Raw genomic sequence first — 22,507 nt, forward strand, 5'->3', positions numbered from 1 at the left:
GAGTGTGTAATGACAGCCCCAAATGTAAAACTTCCCTTAAAAACAGGTGTCCTAAAAAAAAAAAAATCCAAACAAATGAGCCAAAAATACAAAGTTGCCTGTCTCTTATGCACACACGTGGACACATACTCTCCCCTTAACAGACCCCCAATTCCACACTGGCAATTACGGCACAGCCGGCTAATGAACCACACTTGGTTAGCAACTTGGGGTAGTCTGATCAGTTAGAACTCTTCAGAGGTGGGACAGCCTCAAAGAAGATTGTTAAGGATCAAAAGTTCATTTCAAAGTTGTTTATATTGCTGCAGCCTAAATCTGCTTGGCCTCAGCAGCCCTTGAGAGACCACACACAGGTCTTTCGTGTTTGGCTTGGTTTTGGTGGAAACTGAGGCAAGGACCTGAGTTAGGTGCAGACCTAGGACAATGCACACAGGTCCCAAAGTGACTCAAACTGAAAAAATCAAGAGGAAGCAGAATCTAGGAGGCAGAAGTGACCCTCAGAACATAAGTCTGCTCTCCCCCTCCCCCCAAGGCCTTAGCCTCCCTGTGGAAGTGGGCTGGGGTTTGGAATTCAGGTGCTTTGTGTGTCACAGGGCATGCTGAACCCAGCGTGGTTATCCTCATTCGCCCATGGCCTCCCTGCAGTGTTGCTCAACTCCGGGTGTCAGGAATGGCTCAGCCCATTCCCAGTGGCAGCAAGAAGACAGGAGGCCCAGAGAAGACTGAGAGGCAGGGCACTGAATGACCCCAAGTCACCACCACCACCAACCCACCCCGGCGCTGTAGGGGACGGGAAAATATTCCCGTGACCCAGTGAGTGCTTCCCACGCAGGTGAGCGCTGCCAGCCAGAGGGGTGGAGGTGGGGAAGGGGGCAGGGCTGGGTATCCTGGCAAGTGAGTGGCAGGAGAGTGTCTTCACTTTGTGGGACCTGGGATTCCAGATCAGCAGCTCTGACTCAGCCTCTGATTGGTAAAGGTCAGGCCTCCCTTTCGCAAGGGCTTCCACTCTCGGCTGGGCCCTGCCCAGGTGAGGCAGGCAGGAGGCCTGATACTCTGCACTGACTTTGGGACCAGCTCCCAGGAAGCTGCAAGGGATCCAAGTGGTCTTGGCACCATTTCAAAGGCTGGCTTCAAGATGCTTTATCAGTGGGCTTTTGTACCAGGCCCAGGCTGAGGCTGCATAAGAACATGGAAGATGCCAGGGAAGTCAGAACAGCTTTTTAAAAATAAGGCTCAGACCATAGGCAGGTGCTTCCATACCACTTGGACCTTAGTGAAGGAAAAAGAGAACATCAGCCTGGGGGGGAGAACACAACAGACACCTTCCTGTAGGAAGATGGGGGAATGACTGCAAGAGACATGGGGTGTCAAAGAAAGTCTGGATCTGCACCTTTTTTGCTTTGACTGTCATGCCACTTGTCACCTCTGAATGCCTCAGAGCTTGATGTCATATCACATGGTGAATACCTGCGTGCGTGCGTGCTAAGTTGCTTCAGTTGTATCTGACTCTTTGCCACCCAATGAACTGTAGCCCACCAGGCTCCTCTATCCATGGGATTCCCCAGGCAAGAATACTGGAGTGGATTGCCATGTCCTCCTCCAGGGGATCTTCCTGCCATAGGGATCAAACCCACATCTTGCATGAGACAAGCTAAAGAGGACTAATAGCCAACAGCAATGTTGACGGCCACTAACATTGGCTCCTTGAAATAAATCTAGAAAACCCAATCATTCTCAGCCTTTATTTTAATGCGACTCACATGACCTTTACCTGCATGATTAACTTCTGTAGACAGTGCCAGATTTTGACGCAACTGTCAAATGTGTGCAATTCCTGGGCCCTCATTTCATCTTTTTCTCTCCAACTTAGCAGCTCAGGAAGAATGCACGTAAGAGTATGGTCATTATAGGGTAACCTTGAATTGCTCTAAGTCATTAAAACAGTAAATTCTTTGCAAAACTGAGAATGAAATGAGGTTGCATCTCTTTTGTCAGTTCCATTACTTTGGCTCCAGCATCATCTGCTCTACCATAAGGATGGCCTTCTATCTTTCCCCAGGTCACTTGTTCTGTGATGAACCCAGGAAGTCCAGGTTCCTAGGATGATTATCTGAAATGCAACAGTGACTCCTGGTCTCTCTCTTTCTTTAATATAAACAGTTTATGACAAAAAGCAAGACAATTTTTGTTTAAAGCTGAGGCTTAGAGGAATTAATTTAAAGATAATCTAACTTGGGATTTGGCATTTATATTTAACATTTCCAAAATTTTTTTCAACAATTAGAAGACTCCTGGTCTCTTGGACCACTGGAGCCACCTCAGATGCATGTCTTCAGCCTGGGAGCTCCTCAGTCACTGCCAAACGCAGGGTTCTCGCGTGGTCGCCAAAGCCCGAGGGGACAGAGCCCATAGCAGCTTGTATGATTGCTGCAGTTGCTGCCAGTTTGTAATTCCATGACCTTGTCTGAGCCTCAGAGCCTGTCCTGGTTGCTCCAACTTGGTCTAACCCTGAGTCTTGGACTTCTCTTGCTGCTGATCCTGGAGTCTGTGGCACAGCCAGGAGCCCTGGTGCAGGTCCCACTGGCAATTGTCCTTTGAGCCCAAGACAGGATGGTCCCTGGCCCCTCTCACCATGCTCAGCTAAGGCTGCTCCCCACTGGAGCCATGAGGAGCCACTGCCCCTGGGCAGCCTGTGCCAGGACAGCATGGGGGGACAGGTTCCCCTGTCTGCCTGTGGCAGACTGAGGACCACAGCTCCCTTCTCCTCTGCATTGCTATAGCCTGAGCCCACACCCAGTTCTTATCACTGAATGAGTGTCTTTCAAGGAGACAGACTCCTCAGTCATAAAGTCCTTGGAATCCATCTTGCAGCCAGGGGGTTGTGATTCAGTCTTTGAGAACTGCTGAACTTGGAGTTGCGCCCTCAGCACAAAGGTCTGCTCATCTCCAAACCAAGCCAAGCTCTGACGGCATCTTCTGTCTTGTTCTCAGAGGACCATGTTGCAGTGGTTTCGTGCCATGACATCAGTCGTGAATATTGGCTGCAGGCTGTGTTAGGGTGCCACTAGCTGCCCCGAGTAACAAGCCCCGAGTTCAGTGATTTAACACATTAGAAGTCTACTTACCACTCACAGAAGAGTCTAGTGTGGCTGTTGCCATCGTGTGGCTTTTTCCATCCAAGGACCTGGAAGTCCTCTGCATCTAACTGACGGATGTAGAGAAGTCACATCCTCTTCTGTTTTCACTTCAGTAAAATATACATTAAATTTACCATTTAACCTTTTTAAAGTAGATAGTTCAGTGGCAGGTACATGCACATTGCTTTGTAGCCATCACTGCTATCCATCTTCAGAACTTTTTCCTCTTTTTTTGGCTACACTGCTGGCATGTGAGATCTTAGTTCCCTGACCAGGAATCAAACCCATGCCCTTTGCAATGACCATGCAGAGTCTTAACCATTGGGCTGCCAGGGAACTCCCTAGAACTTTTTCATCTTCCCAAACGGAAACTCTTTCCCCAGTAAACACTAGCTCCTCATTTCCTGCTACCCCCTGGCTCCTGGCAACTATCATTCTACTGTCTGTCTTTGTGAATTCGGCTGCTCTAAATACCTCATATAAGTGGCCTCTTGTGATATTTGTCCTTTTGTGACTGGATTATTTTGTTTAGCACCATGTCTTCAAGTTTCACCCATGTTGTGGCACTTGTTAGAATTTCCTTCCCTTTGAAGGCTGAATAATATTCCATGGTATGTGTATACCGCATTTTGTTTTCCCATTCATCCATTAATGGACACTTGGGTTGTTTTAACCTCTTGGCTTTTCACACCCTCTTCTTAACCATCTTGACCTGCAAGTGACATCTGTCCTTTGATCCCATTCTTTAGGAGAACCTATTATATGGCCCCAGCTATGTACATAGGAAGCTGGGAAATGTAATCCCTGGCTGGGCATCCACTTCCAGAAATAATTCAGCCAGGAAGATGAGGCACGATTTGTTGGTGGACAATTAGCTGTGCCTGCCATCCCCTCACCTTTGTACTTCTTAGAACCACCATTTACTGTGGTCCAGGAAAAATGTCTTTTTTTTTTTTTTCCAGCTTCAGTTCCTAACTGTATGAAGGTTTTGAAGTCTCAATGTACTTTCAGCAAAAGCTGTAGTAACATTTATGCAGTCTTTTGCATTTTTCATATGGTGTCATTGTTCTGAGTCTGTCTCTGTTGTTTTCTCACCAGCTGATGTTTGTAGAGCTCATTCTGCTACAATAAATCCAATAAGTAGTCATTATTAATCTCCACAGCAACACCAGGTTTGATCATCTTCCCCTTGTGTATAAGTGAACATATTGAGATTTGTTCACAGTTGTGTGTGCTTAGTCGCTCAGTCGTGTCCAACATTCTGCAACCCCATGCACAAGCCAGGTAGTAAATTGTGACTCCATCTGTCTATCTGTACCTCTTGCTTAGGGAGCCATCCTATGGATTTGAGAAATAACCTTGATGTTCTTCAAAGGACACTTTGAGCCCCCAAACCAAACTCTGCCCCCAGAACACCCTCCTTGCTCTAGAAATGACAGACTCTCTCCTCTAGTACCCAAATGGAGCCCTCCCCTGGAGAATGTGGTGAGAAAGGGAGGCAAGATCCTCTCACTCTGGAACCTGTCCTGTGCTGCTGGTCCCCGGGAGCTTCCCAGGACCTTTGGAGCAAAAAACCAAAATGTCTTCTGATGCTGCTGCCGTCATGGCAGCAACAACATTCATGAAGCCGCTTCTGTGTTCCAGGCCCTGGGGATGCACGCAGGAATAAGAAATGATCCCTCCCCTCCAAAGACTGCATTGTCCGACCAGTGAGACAGACATGGGAATGAATGCTCTCATATCATATGACAAGCGATATAGACAAAGTGCTATGGAAATTTGGAAGAGGGAGTCATTAATTTTGCTTTGTTATGGCAAGCTACAGCAAGAAGGTGACATCAGAGTTGGGTGTAGACAACGGAGAGATGATTGGGGAGAGCTATTTTAGATAGAAGGGACTCAGTGGTGTTAAAGAATGTGGTGTATTTGAGGATAAAGAGGAGGCACTGTGAGGGGAAAGCATGAGTCTAGACAGGCTGGGGGAAGACTTGAGGAGATCGGGTGGAGCCAGGGGTAAAGGGCCATCATTCTACAGATGAGGCAAGGAGATTATTAACTGGAGACAAATGCAACCAGAGCCATCTAATACACAGCTTCCTCTGGCTAGGATGAACAATGGGAAATGGAACTGATCACCTGTTTCATTCATTCCAGTCCCATTCATTCCCAAAGGGCAGGCCCACCCAGCCATCCTGTTGTCATCCCATATGCCACGTAACTGGGTCATTCTGGGCAAAGGCCAGAAAAGAGATTGCCCGAGGACATCAGTACTCCCCCTTGGCCTGTAGGTGAAGAGGAACTCATGACAGGTTTTTTCCCTCCCTAGTTGACTTATAGGAGAGGATTAAGCTGAATCCCAAGTTGGTTATCTCAAAGCCAGGGTATCTATCCATTACGTGCATAGACAGAACTGAAGCCTGGGGGTGCCAGGAACACTGTGGCTTTTCTCCTGTCCCATGGCTGAGTGTGAAGGAGGTGGAGAGAGAAGGGAAAGAAGGTAGTGGAGAGAACAGAGAACAGTGTCAGAACCCAGTTCACCATCACACAGGTACTCACCAGCCCCTCACTCATACTTCCCCACCCCCTTATATCAGGATGGGATCCCCAGACTTCTAAGTAATTTACAATTACAAGTGGAAAGCCAAGGGATTCTGGGCTAACAGTGAACCTGTGGTGAGAAATCAAACCCTGAAGGTAGCAGCTGCTCCGCCCAAGAAGCCAAAGCCCTTCTCCCATGGAGGCTGTGGGCCAGCGATGCTTTACTGAGAAACCTGTGCCAACCTTGAGGGTACAGCGATGAAGGGAACATTCTTCCTGCCTTCAAGGACTTCACAGTCTGGTGGCAAAGGCAGGCAGGTACACAGCTCCCAGCATCTTAGGTGCCATGCATTGTGTAAACTGTGATGAATTCTATCTAATCTCTTCAAATGAAACATCTAATCAAGATACTGGGTAATCTGGCCTCTTCTTCTGCAAACTTGCCCTCAGTGGGATCCATTTCCAATATTATGAAAGACATACTATATCATCATTCGCTAATCATAAATAACACCATGAAATTGATATAAAAATCTATTCAGAAAAACAATTCAGATTCTCCCATCAGCATATGTCATTCTGTGGCAAAGGTTCTAATTAGTTATATTATTTTCCTCTCCAATTTTGTTCTAGACTTCTAATGACTTTGTACAGCAAAGTTCTGGATTCCTTAATTCTTCTGAGCTCTGCCAGGTCTGGGGCTCTTTTGGTGTTCAGCAATGGGGCAGCTGAAACATTCGAAATTCAAGGCAGGGCCCACGATTGGGTTTTGTAAGAAACCATGAATCTAAGCTGCTGGTTAACATTCCTTAGCAGAACAGATTTTTTAAAGATCCAGGATCTATTTTGAAGGAGTGGAATTGAGGAAGTTAAGAAATGACTCTTGAGAGTCCTTCGGACAGCAAGGAGATCAAACTAGTCAATACTAAAGGAAATCAACCCTGAATATTCAGTGGAAGGACTGATGCTGAAGCTGAATCTCCGATACTTCGGCCACCTGACAGGAAGAGCTGGCTCATTGTAAAAGACCCGATGCTGGGAAAGATTGAGGGCAGAAGGAGAAGGGGTTGACAGAGGATGAGATGGTTGGATGGATGGCATCATTGACTCAATGGACATGAGTCTGAGCAAACTCCAGAGAGAGTGAAAGACAGGGAAGCCTGGTGTGCTGCATGCAGTCCATGGGGTTGCAAAGAGTCGGATACGACTTAGTGATTAAGCAACAAGAAATGATGATGATAAGGATAAAAGGATCTTTGGATGAAAGTTATAGGAATATGAGTCTGAGATCAAAACAATGAAAAATTTATCATAGTTGGAACCATCCAAGACTGGTGGAGGTAATGGGTGTTTGTTGACAGAGGCCAAGCAGAGGCATGATGACAGTCAGAGGGTCTTATACTGGGAGGGAGGTTGAATGAGATAAACTCTACAGCCCTTTGTGCTGAACTTGAGTCTTCACTCTGCTTTCAGCTGATGGAACAAACCTGGCCTGGCAACATCACCTTTCCTGGGCTCCATTTTATCATTGCTGCGTTGGATAGAGACAGCAATGGTCAGAGCCCTCACTGACCACTGTGAGTGAACCCCAGACCATTAGCCCTGGGTCTCAAAGGTAAGTGAGCATAGTCTTGGGACCTCTGGATCCTCAGGTCCACCTGATGACTCGGAGATTCCTTTAATCTTCCACACTGGAGACCAGCCAGGCTGGTTTGTCTTGTTCTAATTATTATTTAGATGACTGTTTGGCTCACTCCTAGGCAAGGTTTAAATCAAGTCAGACCTGTTAATTGAATCAAAGTTATATAATCATATTTGGGCATTTAAGTGCAAACCAATTATTTTGAGCCCGAGCATCTTATACACAAGGAGGGAGTTCTGTTAAGTGTCGGGAATGTATGCTAATACATGAAGCCTAACCCCTAAAATGGAGGGTGGAGCACTCTAGGGCACTCCTGTTTCGATGAGGCTGTTGTAATAGTTATTGCTCTGGGCACATTCTGGGAGGATGCTGGAAACGTCTCAAACAAATATGACATTGACATTACCCCAGCTTGTCAAACCCATTACATTTGGAACATGTCTTTCTGTAGCATTTGGCTTGGCTTATAAATGCATTATCAAAATCTGTAAGAGGTGTTGCCAGCAGCCTTCCCTTGGCCTTTCTGGTCATCAACATTCCTTCCTCTCTTGACAAATATATGCCATAGGGCTCTGTTGGGCATTTCATTTTTTCACTTGGGCCTCTTTCTAGTTTCCAGTCTCAGTCCACAAGCCTCCAAACCTTGCAGTCCTCAAATACTAGCCTCCTCTGCAAAGAGAGAGGAAAACAGGGAGGAGTAAGTAAGGAAGTAATTGATGAGTTGATGGGACGGACTAGTGACATAAACCAACCCATCAGGAAGAAGATGCCAGACTCGAGATTGAAGTGTTTGCCCCTAAATGTTCTAAGGTGGGAATATAAACTGATGCAGCCACTATGGAGAACAGTATAGAGATTCCTTTAAAAAAAACCTAGGAATAAAACTACCGTATGACCCAGCAATCCCATTACTGAGCATACACCCTGCAAAAACCATAATTCAAAAAGACACATGTACCCCAATTTTCAGGCTTCCCCAGTGGCTCAGTGGTAAAGAACCTGCCTGCCAGTGCAGGAGATGCAGGAGACGTGGGTTAATCTCTGGGTTGGGAAGATCCACTGGAGGAGGGCATGGCAGCTCACTCCGGCATTCTTGCTGGGAAAATGCAATGGACAGAAGAGCCTGACATGCTACAATGCATAGGGTCGCCAAGAGTCAGACATGACTGACGTGACTGAGCACCAGCACACCCCATTGTTCACTGTAGCACTGTTTACAAGAGCCAGGACGTGGAAGCAACCTAGATATCCATTGACAGATGTGGTACATATATACAATGGATGTTACTCGCCATAAAAAGGAACAAATTTGAGGCAGTTGAAGTGGCTGAACCTAGATCCTGTTATACAGAATGAAGTGAGTCGGAAAGAGAAAAGCAAATATTGTATATTAATGCATATATCTAGATATATGGTACTGAAGAACCTGTTTGCAAGGCAGGAAATAGAGAAAGGGCATAGAGAACAGTCTCCTGGACACAGTGCCGGAAGGAGAAGGTGGGATGAATTGGGAGAATAGCATTGCAACATATACATTGCAATATGTAAAATGGATAGCTAGTGGGAAGTTGCTGCATAACCCAGGAACCTCAACCCTGTGCTCTGTGACAACCTAGAGGGCTGGGATGGGGTGGGGGTTGGGAGGGAGGTTCAAGACAGGGGACATATGTATCCTGACATCTGATTCACATTGTTGTAAGGCAGAAACTAACACAACATTGTAAAACAATTATCCTCCAATTAAAAAATAAATAATTTTTAAAGAAAAACACTCATCCAGGCCTCACAACCTCAAGGGGGCCTCTAGCCCGGAGGTTCCCTGTACATTCTTCACTCCACACTTGGAGAGCGAGGTACCAGGTGCCCATTTTCTGCCTGGTGTGAAGAACTAAGCTGGCAGGCTTTGCCAAATCAGGCTGAGAAACAATCAGATGTCATTGCTGGAGATGGTGTGCTTGCAGAGGAAAAGGCATTTTGTCCTCACGTTTTGTCTGTGTCTCTAACACAAAAGCATCAGGTGCCTCTGAAGAGAAGCATTCTGGGGAGAGTTTCATCTTCACCACCGTCCTAATTAGGGAGCCCTTCAGCCTAGGAATTGCAAAAATCAAGGAGGTACTGCTCACTCGAGGTGGGGACCTTGCTGCAGGTTTCATTGTAAACACATGGCTGAAGTGTGTCACACATGGGCAGGCATGCTGGTGTGTCCAAAATCAGCCACTAGCCAGAGGACACAGACTTTCAGCAAGACCAAATGGAACAGCAGCTGATTTTTTTCAAATAGGCTTCATTAGACCCACAGAGGACTAACCCTCACCCTGACTTTGGATTCCACTTTTCTTGCCAGGAATTATATTAAATGATTCTATCTAGAACTGAAGGCCTTGATAGACTTTGGTGTGGCTTTGGAGTCTTTTGGGAGTCAGCTGTCAGGACTCAGCCATTCAGACCACCCACAGGTCCCCAGGGCACCTGTGACACAGGCAAGCCCATGACCTCTGGCAAGACTGTTAACTTTAGGCAGGAAGGTAGGTGTCAGCTTGTCAGAGAAGATCTGAGCAAACATTCCAAGCAAACCCTGCCACATAAGGAGCTCAGTCCCTAAGAAAGAGTCAAGATAAGGGTGACCATCTCGCCTTTAAGAGGGCAGAGCAGGGTAAAGGCCACACTCACCGTGTGCTGAGCTCAGGGAAGAGGCTCAACTGGGCCCTGCTCAGTCCCTTGAGGGACTTTCAATGAGAAACAGGTAAGAACACCCTCCCTGCCCTGAGCTCTGGGATGGTGGCTGTGAGCCCTCAAGATTCTACAGAGTGGAAAGGTGGCCTACATGTTGCTTGTTCAGTTGCTATTTCGTGTCTGACTCTTTGCGACCCCATGGACTGCAGCACAGCCTTCCACGGCCTTCACCCGGAGTTTTCTCAGACTCGTCCATCCAACCATCTCATCCTCTATGTTGCTTGGCTGAAGGATAATGGATTCAGGCCCAGGTTTAATTGCATCACTCACCCAGAGGGCTCTGATCAGGAGTTATTTTCAGATGACATAGATCCCCACGAGGCACTTGCCTCCTGCCTGTGACACTTTCAAGAGTGACTTGCCACATGACTGTAGTGACAAATAGAGCTTTCCTCCAGTGATGTCACTGAGAATTCCAAACTTCTCCGAAAGGAAGAGGGGTGACTACAAATACAGACTTCCCAGTGTATCTCACTTCTTAAACTCCTATATTTGTGGGCATAAAAAGAAAACTTAGAATGGTGAGTACAGGGAACTTGAAAAGAAAAGCACTTTTCAAGTTATGAAATCTGGTTGTTGTTATTACTAGTTCAGAATATATTGTGCAGATTGAGTTTCTAAAACAGGAGGTGACCAGATTCAAAATTCAAAGTATTTAAGCGGTAGTTTGGGAGCAGGTGTTTTAAGGACGCTTAGAGGAAAGAACTGGGGCCATAGGTTGGTGGTCCCTTTAATGAAACCTATCTGAAGTGCACTCAGCAGTGCTCAGCAGTGCTCTGAGGTCCTGGGTTTCATATAAGATAATCATAATTTCTCCTTTTAAGGAAAATTGAATCTAATTGGAGTTTTTCCCTCCTCTAAGGAAGAAAAACTCCTTATTTCTTAATCGTGTCCATCCTTCAAGACCCAGCTCAAATGCCACCTCCCTCCATAAGCCTTCCATGATTGAGCCTGGCTGGACTTTCCTTTTCTTGCCACTCTCACAGTACTTTATCCTCACCTCTCTGATAACTGCTTTCCATTTTCTATAAAGCAAGTTACATACTTGTTTATATTCACACATTTAAAAAGACTGAAATCTTACAGAGTGTGTTCTTTGACCACAATGGAAGGAAATTAAACTGAATAAAATACCTAGATAATTATAAATATTTGACTATTAAGTAATATTTAATACTTCTAAATAAATATGGATTAAAGAAGCTATTTTAAGAGAAATTAGAGAATATTTAAGCAGAGTGATAAAAAGTCAATATTACATTTCCATTTATAAAATTTATAGGGTACAGCACTTAGAGAGAAATCAATAGCACCAACCTGATCATATTAGAAAAGAAGAAGGTTTAAAATTAATTATCCAAATTCCACTTTAAAAAGAAAAATAAGGGAATTAAACCCAAGGAAAGAAAAAACAATAAGTATCAAATGGAAATCAGTATATCAGAAAACAAACTGTAGGGGTTTTAAACAAACTTGAAAACTAGTTGTTTGAAATTTCATAAAATTTATAAACCCATAGTAAGACTGATCAGTTAAAAAAGAGAGAGAAAATTCAAGTTTCCAATATATGGGGTGGAAGAAGGGCCAATCCTTCAGGCTTTATAATGGTAATAGGGGAATACTATGAACAACTTTATGCCAGTAAGGTTGCTAACTAAGTGAGATGAACTTTCTTTGAAAAATACAACTGACCAAAATTGACACAGAAGAAACAGAAGATCTAAATAATCTATATTTTATAAAGAAATTTAATTCATTATCAGAAGCTTGTCACAAAGAAAAGTGAAGTCGCTCAGTTGTGTCTGACTCTTTGCGACCCCATGGACTGTAGCCTACGAGGCTCCTCCATCCATGGAATTTTCCAGGCAAGAGTACTGGAGTGGGGTGTCATTTCCTTCTGCAGGGTATCGTCCCCACCCAGGGACAGAACCTGGGTCTCCCGCATTGCACACAGATGCTTTTACCATCTGAGCCACAGGGAAGTTCCCTATGCCTTGATGATTTCACTTGTGAATTAGATTCATTTAAGGAGAAAAATACTATAAATCATGCACAAACTGTTTCAAAAAGAGAGAAGAAGGGAGTTTTAAAATTCATTTTAGGAGATATGCATAACCTTGATATCAAGACCTGACAAGTTATCTAAGGAAATGAAGTGACAGGCCAATATACCTGTGAATATAGACACAGAAATCCTCAACAAAATATAAGCAAATGAAGTTCAGCAATACATAATAATAATAATGCGCTGTGACCAAGTGGAATTTGTCCCCCAAATATATACAAAATGCACAAAACCCCTTTTTTGTAAGTTTTATTTGAACTTTTAAATGTTATGGACATATTTCGTTATATAGGTTTCTAGCATCTGTTAAGAATAAATCATAGGAGTACATACAGCCTCTTTTACTATTTTTGTAATTTCTAATCTATAGTTATTTAAGAGGGCTTCTCTGATAGCTCAGAGTAAAACACCAAACTAATGAAAAATTAGTTCAAGAACAATCAAGTTCAAGAACACCATAACAAATCTTTACTGTGAACCTGTACTTGAATGAAAAGATGCTTATTCCTTGGAAGAAAAGTTATGACCAACCTAGATAGTATATTCAAAAGCAGAGACATTACTTTGCCGACTAAGGTCTGTCTAGTCAAGGCTATGGTTTTTCCTGTGATCATGTATGGATGTGAGAGTTGGACTGTGAAGAAAGCTGAGCGCTGAAGAATTGATGCTTTGGAACTAGGGTGTTGGAGAAGACTCTTGAGAGTCCCTTGGACTGCAAGGAGATCCAACCAGTCCATTCTGAAGGAGATCAGCCCTGGGATTTCTTTGGAAGGGATGATGTTAAAGCTGAAGCTCCAGTACTTTAGTCACCTCCTGCGAAGAGTTGACTCATTGGAAAAGACTCTGATGCTGGGAGGGATAGGGGGCAGGAGGAGAAGGGGATGACAGAGGATGAGATGGCTGGATGGCATCACGGACTCGATGGACGTGAGTCTGAGTGAACTCCAGGAGATGGTGATGGACAGGGAGGCCTGGAGTGCTGTGATTCATGGGGTCGCAAAGAGTCGGACACAACTCAGTGACTGAACTGAACTGAACTGTACTTGAATGAACTATCACATTTCTTGTGACATCAACTCTACTCCAAAATTTAGAAACCATTTAAATATGGGTTTGAAACATACATACTGAACAATACTTACACATGTATGAAATAGAATTGTTTTCCCAAAACATGTTCTTTTTCGTTATTTCCCACATCAAATCCTAATTTTTAAATGTCTTTTAATTTCAAGTGTTCTATCTTTATAAAATAAAATCTGAAATTTTAATATTTTATTTATTGTTGAAAAATAATTTTCTAGCCATGACTCATAGAGGGGGAAAGTGAATGCAGGTCCAGCCTGCTGACTTCCATAGCAGAGGCTCCAGGACACCAATCTCCCACCCCATATTCCCCTCTGAACTGGCCCCCTGAAGAAGTGAGAGTACTTTGTGGAGGCATCTCTGTGATCTGGTGTTGGTAGAGTTGGGGGAGATGGGAATGGGCCCTGTATTTGTGGTTAAGGAGTTGGATGTCATACTCCAGGCAAAAGAGAGTCACTAAGGCTTTTTTTTTTTATTTTTTATTTTTTTAAATTTTAAAATCTTTAATTCTTACATGTGTTCCCAAACATGAAACCCCCTCCCACCTCCCTCCCCATAACATCTCTGTGGGTGATCCCCATGCACCAGCCCCAATCATGCTGTATCCTGCGTCAGACATAGACTGGCGATTCAATTCTTACATGATAGTATACATGATAGAATGCCATTCTCCCAAATCATCCCGCCCTCTCCCTCTCTCTCTGAGTCCAAAAGTCCGTTATACACAGCTGTGTCTTTTTTCCTGTCTTGCATACAGGGTCGTCATTGCCATCTTTCTAAATTCCATATATATGTGTTAGTATACTGTATTGGTGTTTTTCTTTCTGGCTTACTTCACTCTGTATAATCGGCTCCAGTTTCATCCATCTCATCAGAACTGATTCAAATGAATTCTTTTTAACGGCTGAGTAATACTCCATCGTGTATATGTACCAAAGCTTCCTTATCCATTCATCTGCTGATGGACATCTAGGTTGTTTCCATGTCCTGGCTATTATAAACAGTGCTGCGATGAACATTGGGGTACATGTGTCTCTTTCAATTCTGGTTTCCTCGGTGTGTATACCCAGCAGTGGGATTGCTGGGTCATAAGGTAGTTCTATTTGCAATTTTTTAAGGAATCTCCACACTGTTCTCCATAGTGGCTGTACTAGTTTGCATTCCCACCAACAGTGTAGGAGGGTTCCCTTTTCTCCACACCCTCTCCAGCATTTGTTGCTTGCAGATTTTTGGATCGCAGCCTTTCTGACTGGTGTGAAGTGGTACCTCATTGTGGTTTTGATTTGCATTTCTCTGATAATGAGTGATGTTGAGCATCTTTTCATGTGTTTGTTAGCCATCCGTATGTCTTCTTTGGAGAAATGTCTATTTAGTTCTTTGGCCCATTTTTTGATTGGGTCATTTATTTTTCTGGAATTGAGCTGCATAAGTTGCTTGTATATTTTTGAGATTAGTTGTTTGTCAGTTGCTTCATTTGCTATTATTTTCTCCCATTCAGAAGGCTGTCTTTTCACCTTGCTTATAGTTTCCTTTGTTGTGCAGAAGCTTTTAATTTTAATTAGATCCCATTTGTTTATTTTTGCTTTTATTTCCAGAATTCTGGGAGGTGGATCATAGAGGATCCTGCTGTGATTTATGTCTGAGAGTGTTTTGCCTATATTCTCCTCTAGGAGTTTTATAGTTTCTGGTCTTACATTTAGATCTTTAATCCATTTTGAGTTTATTTTTGTGTGCGGTGTTAGAAAGTGATCTAGTTTCATTCTTTTACAAGTGGTTGACCAGTTTTCCCAGCACCACTTGTTAAAGAGATTGTCTTTACTCCATTGTATATTCTTGCCTCCTTTGTCAAAGATAAGGTGTCCATATGTGTGTGGATTTATCTCTGGGCTTTCTATTTTGTTCCATTGATCTATATGTCTGTCTTTGTGCCAGTACCATACTAAGGCTTTTAATAGGAAGAAACACCATTAATCTCTGTGTAGCAAGGTACCATATTTCATCCAGTCTAAGGTACTTGATTGTGTAAACCACCATTATTATAAGTACCTCTAAGAGGGACTTCCCTGGTTGGGTTAGTGGTTAAGAATCTGCCTTGCAATGTAGGGGATGTGGTTAGGGAACTAAGATCCCACATTCCACAAGCCACAGGCAACCAAGCCTTTTGGTGCTGAACCCTCATGCCACAACTAGAGAGTCCAGGCGTCATAACAAATGATCGTGCATGGTGCGACTAAGACCTGATGCAACCAAATAAATAAATGAGTGAATTTTTTTCTAAGTACCTCTAAGAAAGAGAAAAATGGAGCTCAGAGAGATTAAGTCACTTGCTCAAGGTCACACAGGTAGAAGCTGGACTTTGAATTCAGATAGTCTGTCTCCTGAGACAGCACTCTTTACTGCCACACTATTATTCACACTCAAAAAAGGAGAAGGGGGTTGCCAACGCAGTAGGGATGTCAAATAAGATTAGCTCACCCAAGCTTGGCACAGGAACAGTTTGTAAAGAGAGCGGGTGGTGGGCAGAAACCAGATAGCAGCAGGTTGCAGAGAGATTGGGTGTGAAGAAGTAGAAACATCACTGTGGACCTCTTTCATGAGGTGTGGCAATGAAAAGGAGTTGGTGGTTAGCTTTTTAACTTTTTTTTAGGTTGGGAGGGAGGCAGGGCGCCAGTCTTACTGGTTAAGGAGAGGGAGCCAGGATGGAGAGAAAATAATTGGGTCTGGGAAGTCTGCAGAGGTAACAGGAATGGGATCCGGAGTGAAGGCAAAGCCTGGAGGAGATGGGACCCATCCTCTTAGGCTAAGCATAGGAACCTGGGTTCCTATGTTTGGAGATGCTAGTACATTTATGGGAGCAGGAACCTGAGGGGCTCAGATGCTCTCTTCTTGGTGGAACAGGTGGTGAGGCCATCAGCGGACAGTGAGGGAAATGGGACATTGAGGATGAGGTGCTTTGGTATGGTGACTACAGAAAAGGAGAAGGAAAGGGCCCTGGAGAGGAGCTAGACCCCACCTTCCCCCAGGAATGTTCTCCAAGACTTTAGTTGTATTATGCACCTGCAACTAATTCCACAAAACGGCCTCTGCCCCCAAATGCCTGACTACTCCTGGCCCATCTCACCCTGAGAGGAATAGTTCACATCTCACCTGTAGGAATAGGTTGGAGACATGCTCGGCTGGTGCTGTGGCATTAGTGGAAAGCAGGTTTGGGTCCTTTCTTTATGTGGGGTGATGAGAAAAGAGTGTAGGTTCTAGATTCCTGGATTGAGTCCTGGTCCTACTATGCCCCAGCTGTGTGACTCTTAGTAAGTTACTTAACCTCTCTTCTTCAACTCCTCATCTGTACAGCAGGGATAAAAATAGTGCCTATCTCATAGGATTTTTGTGAAGATTGAGTTTATAGATAAGAAACATTTTAGAACTCTACCAGACACATAATAAGTGCTCAAAAATGTTAACTATTACTATGCGATCCTATTCTGATTGATCTCTTACCCTGGTTGGCCCTGAAAGATGCCAAGAAAAGTCTGGCTGAGGCTCTAATGGGCCAATAACTCATTGGAAGGCACTAGAAGTCACTTATTTCTTTAACAAGCCAATGTGGATTTTTCTCTAACAAGTGTCCCATCAATTATTTTCCAGAAATAAAGAAGGAGAAGCTTACACTCACTTCTAAGGACTGATTGTATTGCAATGGTAACCCTTAAGATGCCATTCACCAATGTTTCAGAAAATTAGTTCTGAGAAGCATTAAGAGCAGTTGACTAGAGGGGTGGAATGGGGTGGGATATGGAAGGGAGGTTTAAGAGGGAGGGGACATATGGATACCTATGGCTGATTCACTTTGATATATGGCAGAAACCAACACAATATTGTTAAGCAGCTACCCTCCAATTGTAAAAATAAATTTTTTTTAAAAAAAAGAGCAGTTGACATTTTTCTTGGTTCTTTTAACCAGGACTTGCCTGGAAATCTTAACTGTTTGCAAGTTCATATCTTATATTTGCAAAAACTTTTCCAGATATGTGACAGAAAAAAAATTGCTTTAGCAAATCGTATTCATCTTAATACACATAACTGAAAAGTCAGGAGGGTGTTTGGTTGGTACTCAGGCATAGCTAGACCCAGTAGTTCATGTGATGTTATCAGCCCTCGGTTGCTTCACAGCCTTTGGCTCTTTTCTTTTTTTTCTGTTGCCATTCTTCGGGCAGTTTCCTTTTATACAGTGGCCTCCATAGCTCCAGGCTTACAGATTCCCAGTTTCATATCTTGTAGAAAGAGAGACTATTTTCCTTGTTATTCCAGCAAACATTCTAGAATTAATTCTGAATTTTACTAATGTGGGTCATAAGTTCATCCCTGAACTGGTTGCTAGGACTCGGGACATGAAATACACTGATCCGCCACACTACATGGAAAGAAACCAACAAATATGCCCATACATGAACACCCTGTCTAGGGTCATTGCCCCCGGAAGCACCGCCCAGCGCTCCAGGTGCTGGGAAACTAACAGATTTTCAGGTAAAGCTCTGTATTTATCCATTTCCCAAGAGCTATTCTGACCTGAGCCTCACTTCCAAGTGTGCTGAGAGGGGACACAAGTTTCTTATTCTTCTGACATTATATATAAAGATATAGGGCTTCCCAGAGTTGTCTCTGCCCCTGAAATGTAAGCATATGTGAAGCAGACACTGTCAACACCCCTACAATATTTCCCAGGGCCTCTACTACTGTGTGAACGCTGGCCAGATCTCCCAATGCACTGGGCTTTCTCTGGCACCAGGAGCCTGCTAGACAGGAGGCCATGTGGCTGATGACAGGCCAGAGTTTCAGAGAACTGGAACTTCCCCCAAGCTCCAGAGCAGCCCTCTACCAACGGATGATGCGAATTGGTGTAGAAGCAGCTACTCAGGTGGGATAACTCTGAGGTGACTTTGCTGTGTGGGCTCCAGAGTTGCCAGTGGGCTTAAGCTCCAGTCAGCCTTGTTGCTATTTGGTTTTAAAATGTCCCCTTCATGGGACTTCCCTGATGGTCCAGTGAGTAAATACAATTTGTTGTTTAGTCACTAAGTCTGTCGACTCTTTGCAATGCCATGGACTATAGCCTACCAGACTCCTCTGTCCATGGGGTTCTCCAGGCAAGAATACTGGAGTGGGTTGCCATTTCCTTCTCCAGGGGATCTTCCTGACCCTGGAATCGAACCCAAGTCTCCTGCATTGCAGGCAGATGATTTACCAACTGAGCTATGAGGGAAGCCCCATGGAGTATTATTATAGGTATTATTAACCCCATTTTAAAGACAAGAAAATTGAGGCTCTGTGATTTAAGTGACTTTCCCAACAACAACAATGGGTGTGTAGAAATATGGGGAAGTATAATCAGAAATTTTAGAGTTGAATTAACTTGTAGATAAGATTGATAATAACCAGTACAAAAACTAGAAGGGATGTTTATATCAAAGATTCCTTTTAAAGTTCTGTTAAAAAACTAGTGAAATCACAGAAGCTTAAAACATTCTTTCACTATTATAGTGATTTTTCAATGAAAAAAGAGATTTGAAAAAACACTTTGAATCCTTCTGTTCACCTCCCAAACCAGCCCCTTGTGACTCAGCTCAGCCTCTTTCACCTCACTCTTCTTTTCTCTTTCCCAGCCTTCAGATCAGATTAGATTGCCTGTCTAGTTTCTCCTATGATCTTACATCCTCCAAATATACACACACCCTGTTTTTGTGAGATGAGGCCTTTTTTTTGGAGTGTCAGCTCTTGGCTTAATAAGCCTTGCTCTGATTTGATAATTTTCTGCTTTACGCTCGTAAAATCTACTGGGACATTTATGGTTCTACATAAATAAAAGCCTCAGCACCTTGCTGCAGAGATGGGCTCCTCCCACCTCTAGTGTGTGAGTCTGGCTGGTGTGGCCTGGTGTAGAGTTCTTCAGAAATCTCTAGCCTCACACAGAGACGAACATGGCCCCTTGGCATGTCAGTTTCTGAGATGAGGACAGTGGCCCTGCCACTAGCAAACCTCTCTTTTCCAGGCTGACTTTGCTCATTTGTCATCACAGATACGAGTTCAGCTGTTGTCATGAAGATCTGATGGAACAGAGGCTTAAAGCAGGCAGAAGTTGATTTTTTTCTCCCCTAAGCAATCCAGGATGGATAAAAGGGCTCCATCCTGTCAGGGACCTAAGTTTCTTCTATTTTGTTACTTTGTTAAATTTCGGTTTCCGTATCTATGAAGTGAGAGTGGTGTTGATAACGATAATAGTGTTTTCTCCTCAGCATTGTTGAAGCTTAAGTGGGCTATTATGTGAAAATTTGAGGCTTTATATTTATATATGACTTAAATTTGTATAAATTATATTTGAATTTACATATTAAATGTGATGCTTAAATGAGTTGCTATGTGGAAAGTGCTCAGAATGTGCTGTGTGCTAAGTCGCTTCAGTCATGTCGGACTCTTTGAGACCCCATGGACTGTAGCCCACCAGGCTCCTCTGTCCATGGGATTCTCCAGGCAAGAATACTGGAGTGGGTTGCCATTTCCTTCTCCAAGGGATCTTCTCGAGCCAGGGATTGAACCCTCGTCTGTTTTGTCTCCTGCATTGGCAGGTGGGTTCTTAACCACTCGCACCACCTGGGAAGTGCTAAGAACAATGTCTGCCGTACAATAGGAGCTTTATACATAGATGTCTATGTATATATTAACAAAGAGTCAGACACGACTGAGCGACTGAGCTGAACTGAACTGACACTAATGTGCATGTATTAACTAGTATAATTATTACGGAGGCTTTTCTCTTTGGTGTGTGCCTGAAGTGGTCGTGATGGTGATGTTGATGGCAGTGATGATGAGGTGATGGTGGAGTCGTGGCAGTCTGATGATCATAATGGTGATGGTGGTGGTGATGACAGTAATAGCGGTGGTAGGAGAGAAGGAATCAGGTCGTATAGGTCCTCATATGTTGTGGTAAAGACTTTGGAATTTATTCTGAGTGTAATTGGAAACTGATGAAGCCTTTCGAGCAAGAGAGTGGAATAAACTGATTTATAATTTCAACTGCTGTCTCTGGCTGCTGTGGGCTGAATAGACTGAAGAGGACCAAGAGCAGAAGCAGGGGGCTTAGTCAGGAGGCCCCTGCAGGAGTGTGAGGTGGCTCAGACCTGAATGCTAGTGAAGGAGATGGTGACGGCAGTCAAATTTCACCCAGAATGGGTCAAGCTCACTGGGTCATCACATGGCCTTTGCATGGCTGTTCCCGAAGCCTGGAAAATTCTTCCCCCAGAACATCCTCTGGCTCACCTCCATCCCTTTATTCATGTCTTTGTTCAAATATCGCCCCCTCTCAGGGGCCTCCTCTGACTGTCCTAGCTAAAACACAGTTTCTTTATAGAACTTATCCAAAACCATGTGATTTTTTTTTTCCTTTTTTTGGCTCAGTTATTTATCTCTGTCAATCCCCCCCCTCCCCCTACAGGGGGAGATTCCACAGGACCAGGGACCTACTTATGTCACCTGGCCATTGGCATATATTAGGTGTTCAGTAGATACTTGTTGAATGAATAAATAAGTAAAAGTTCAAAGCACTGGTAAGAAGGTTGGAAAGCATCACCTCCAGAGGCAGCTGCACTCACCGGAAGGAGTCACTGTGTCAGCCACCCTGCTGGGTAGGAGTAGAGAAGAAATGTAGATGGATTCAACTTAGCTCTGAGGTCAGGCTTTCTGACTTATTTATTCACACCTCACCTCATTCAATGGCACCCCACTCCAGTACTCTTGCCTGGAAAATCCCATGGTAGGAGGAGCCTGGTGGGCTGCAGTCCGTGGGGTTGCAAAGAGTTGGACACGACTAAGCGACTTTTTCACCTTTCACTTTCATGCATTGGAGAAGGAAATGGCAGCCCACTCCAGTGTTCTTGCCTGGAGAATCCCAGGGACGGCAGAGCCTGGTGGGCTGCCATCTCTGGGGTCGCACAGGGTCGGACACGACTGAAGTGACTTAGCAGCAGCAGCAGCAGCACCTCATTCCACGAAGGATTAAACATGGCTTATAGGAAATGCGCAGTGTGTTAGCGAAATGTAAATGCAAAATGAAATTAGGATGAGGGAAAGGACCAATCAGAATAGGCTGACAGATTTCCCTGGCAGTCCAGTGGCTAAGCACACTCACAATACAGGGGGCCTGGGTTCAATCCCTAGTCAGGGAACTAAATCCCATATGCAGCAACTAACAGCCAGGACAGTCAAAGAAATAAAGAAAAAATTTTAAAGAAAAAAAATAGGGTGTCTAGATGATAAGGTATTATACACCTGAGATATTTGGGTGGCAAATGTATCTCTGAGTTTGCTGGCGGCCAAAAGCAGAAAGCACAAAGCTTCCTGTGAAACTGGGCAAGGACACAGAAAGGGAAGTTGGCTGCAGCTGGTGGGAGTGTCAGTGGTTCACTGTGGGCCCCTTTAGAGGAGCTGTGTTGGTGGAGCCAGCATTACATTTCCTCTTACTCCAATATTTTGGGGGGTGGAGAGGAAAAGAGGACTGGGAGGCAGGAGTCATTTTGAAAATCTAGCTCTGTGCATGGCCACACCTCCTGTTTTATCCAATTCTGCAAATTGGGCCTCAGCAAGCCCAGTTGATGGACCCTCTTTGAGAACCCAGGCCTTGTCAGCCACCTCACTGTCCTCCTGTGAGAGACACATCATCCTTATTCTACTTTCTGGATGAATGATGAGTTGGAGACACTCTAGATGGTTATGCTTTATTTTATTGTATTGATTTATATGTCTGTACTGATATGTCTGACCTAAACTCCAGAAGAAGCTGAGGCTCCCATTAGCTTTCAGTTGGTTAATTGCTTTGGAATGTGGCAAACAGTAGGAGTCTAATTCCTTTTGTGAATTTCATTCATTACACAAGAGTCATTGTTCCAGGAGCAGAGTTACTCACCAGCGTGAGCTGAATGGCATATCTGGACAGGTCTATTTGGCAGTCAGTCATCAGGCAGCTGTGACTGCCCCTGGTTTATTGGTTTCTGACTTAATCTCGATTGTCTGTCCATGAGCACTGATGCTGGCAAACAAGCCAAGGGACTCTAAGCTCTTAGAAAACTAATCAACTCTTTCCTAGGGAGCTGAACATGGAGGCTTTGACTTCCACTCTAGCAGCTAATCCTCAGTGGACCCTGCATACATCTGAGGTGCCTCAGAACATGGTTCTAAATCACAGGTGATGGAAACAGCCCCAAGTCCATCAGTAGGAAAATAAGCTGTGAATTCTGTTTGTAGAACAGAATACAAAAGAATAAA

The sequence above is a fragment of the Capricornis sumatraensis genome, chromosome 1, assembly GCF_032405125.1.
Source record: "Capricornis sumatraensis isolate serow.1 chromosome 1, serow.2, whole genome shotgun sequence".
Taxonomy (NCBI): Eukaryota; Metazoa; Chordata; class Mammalia; order Artiodactyla; family Bovidae; genus Capricornis; species Capricornis sumatraensis.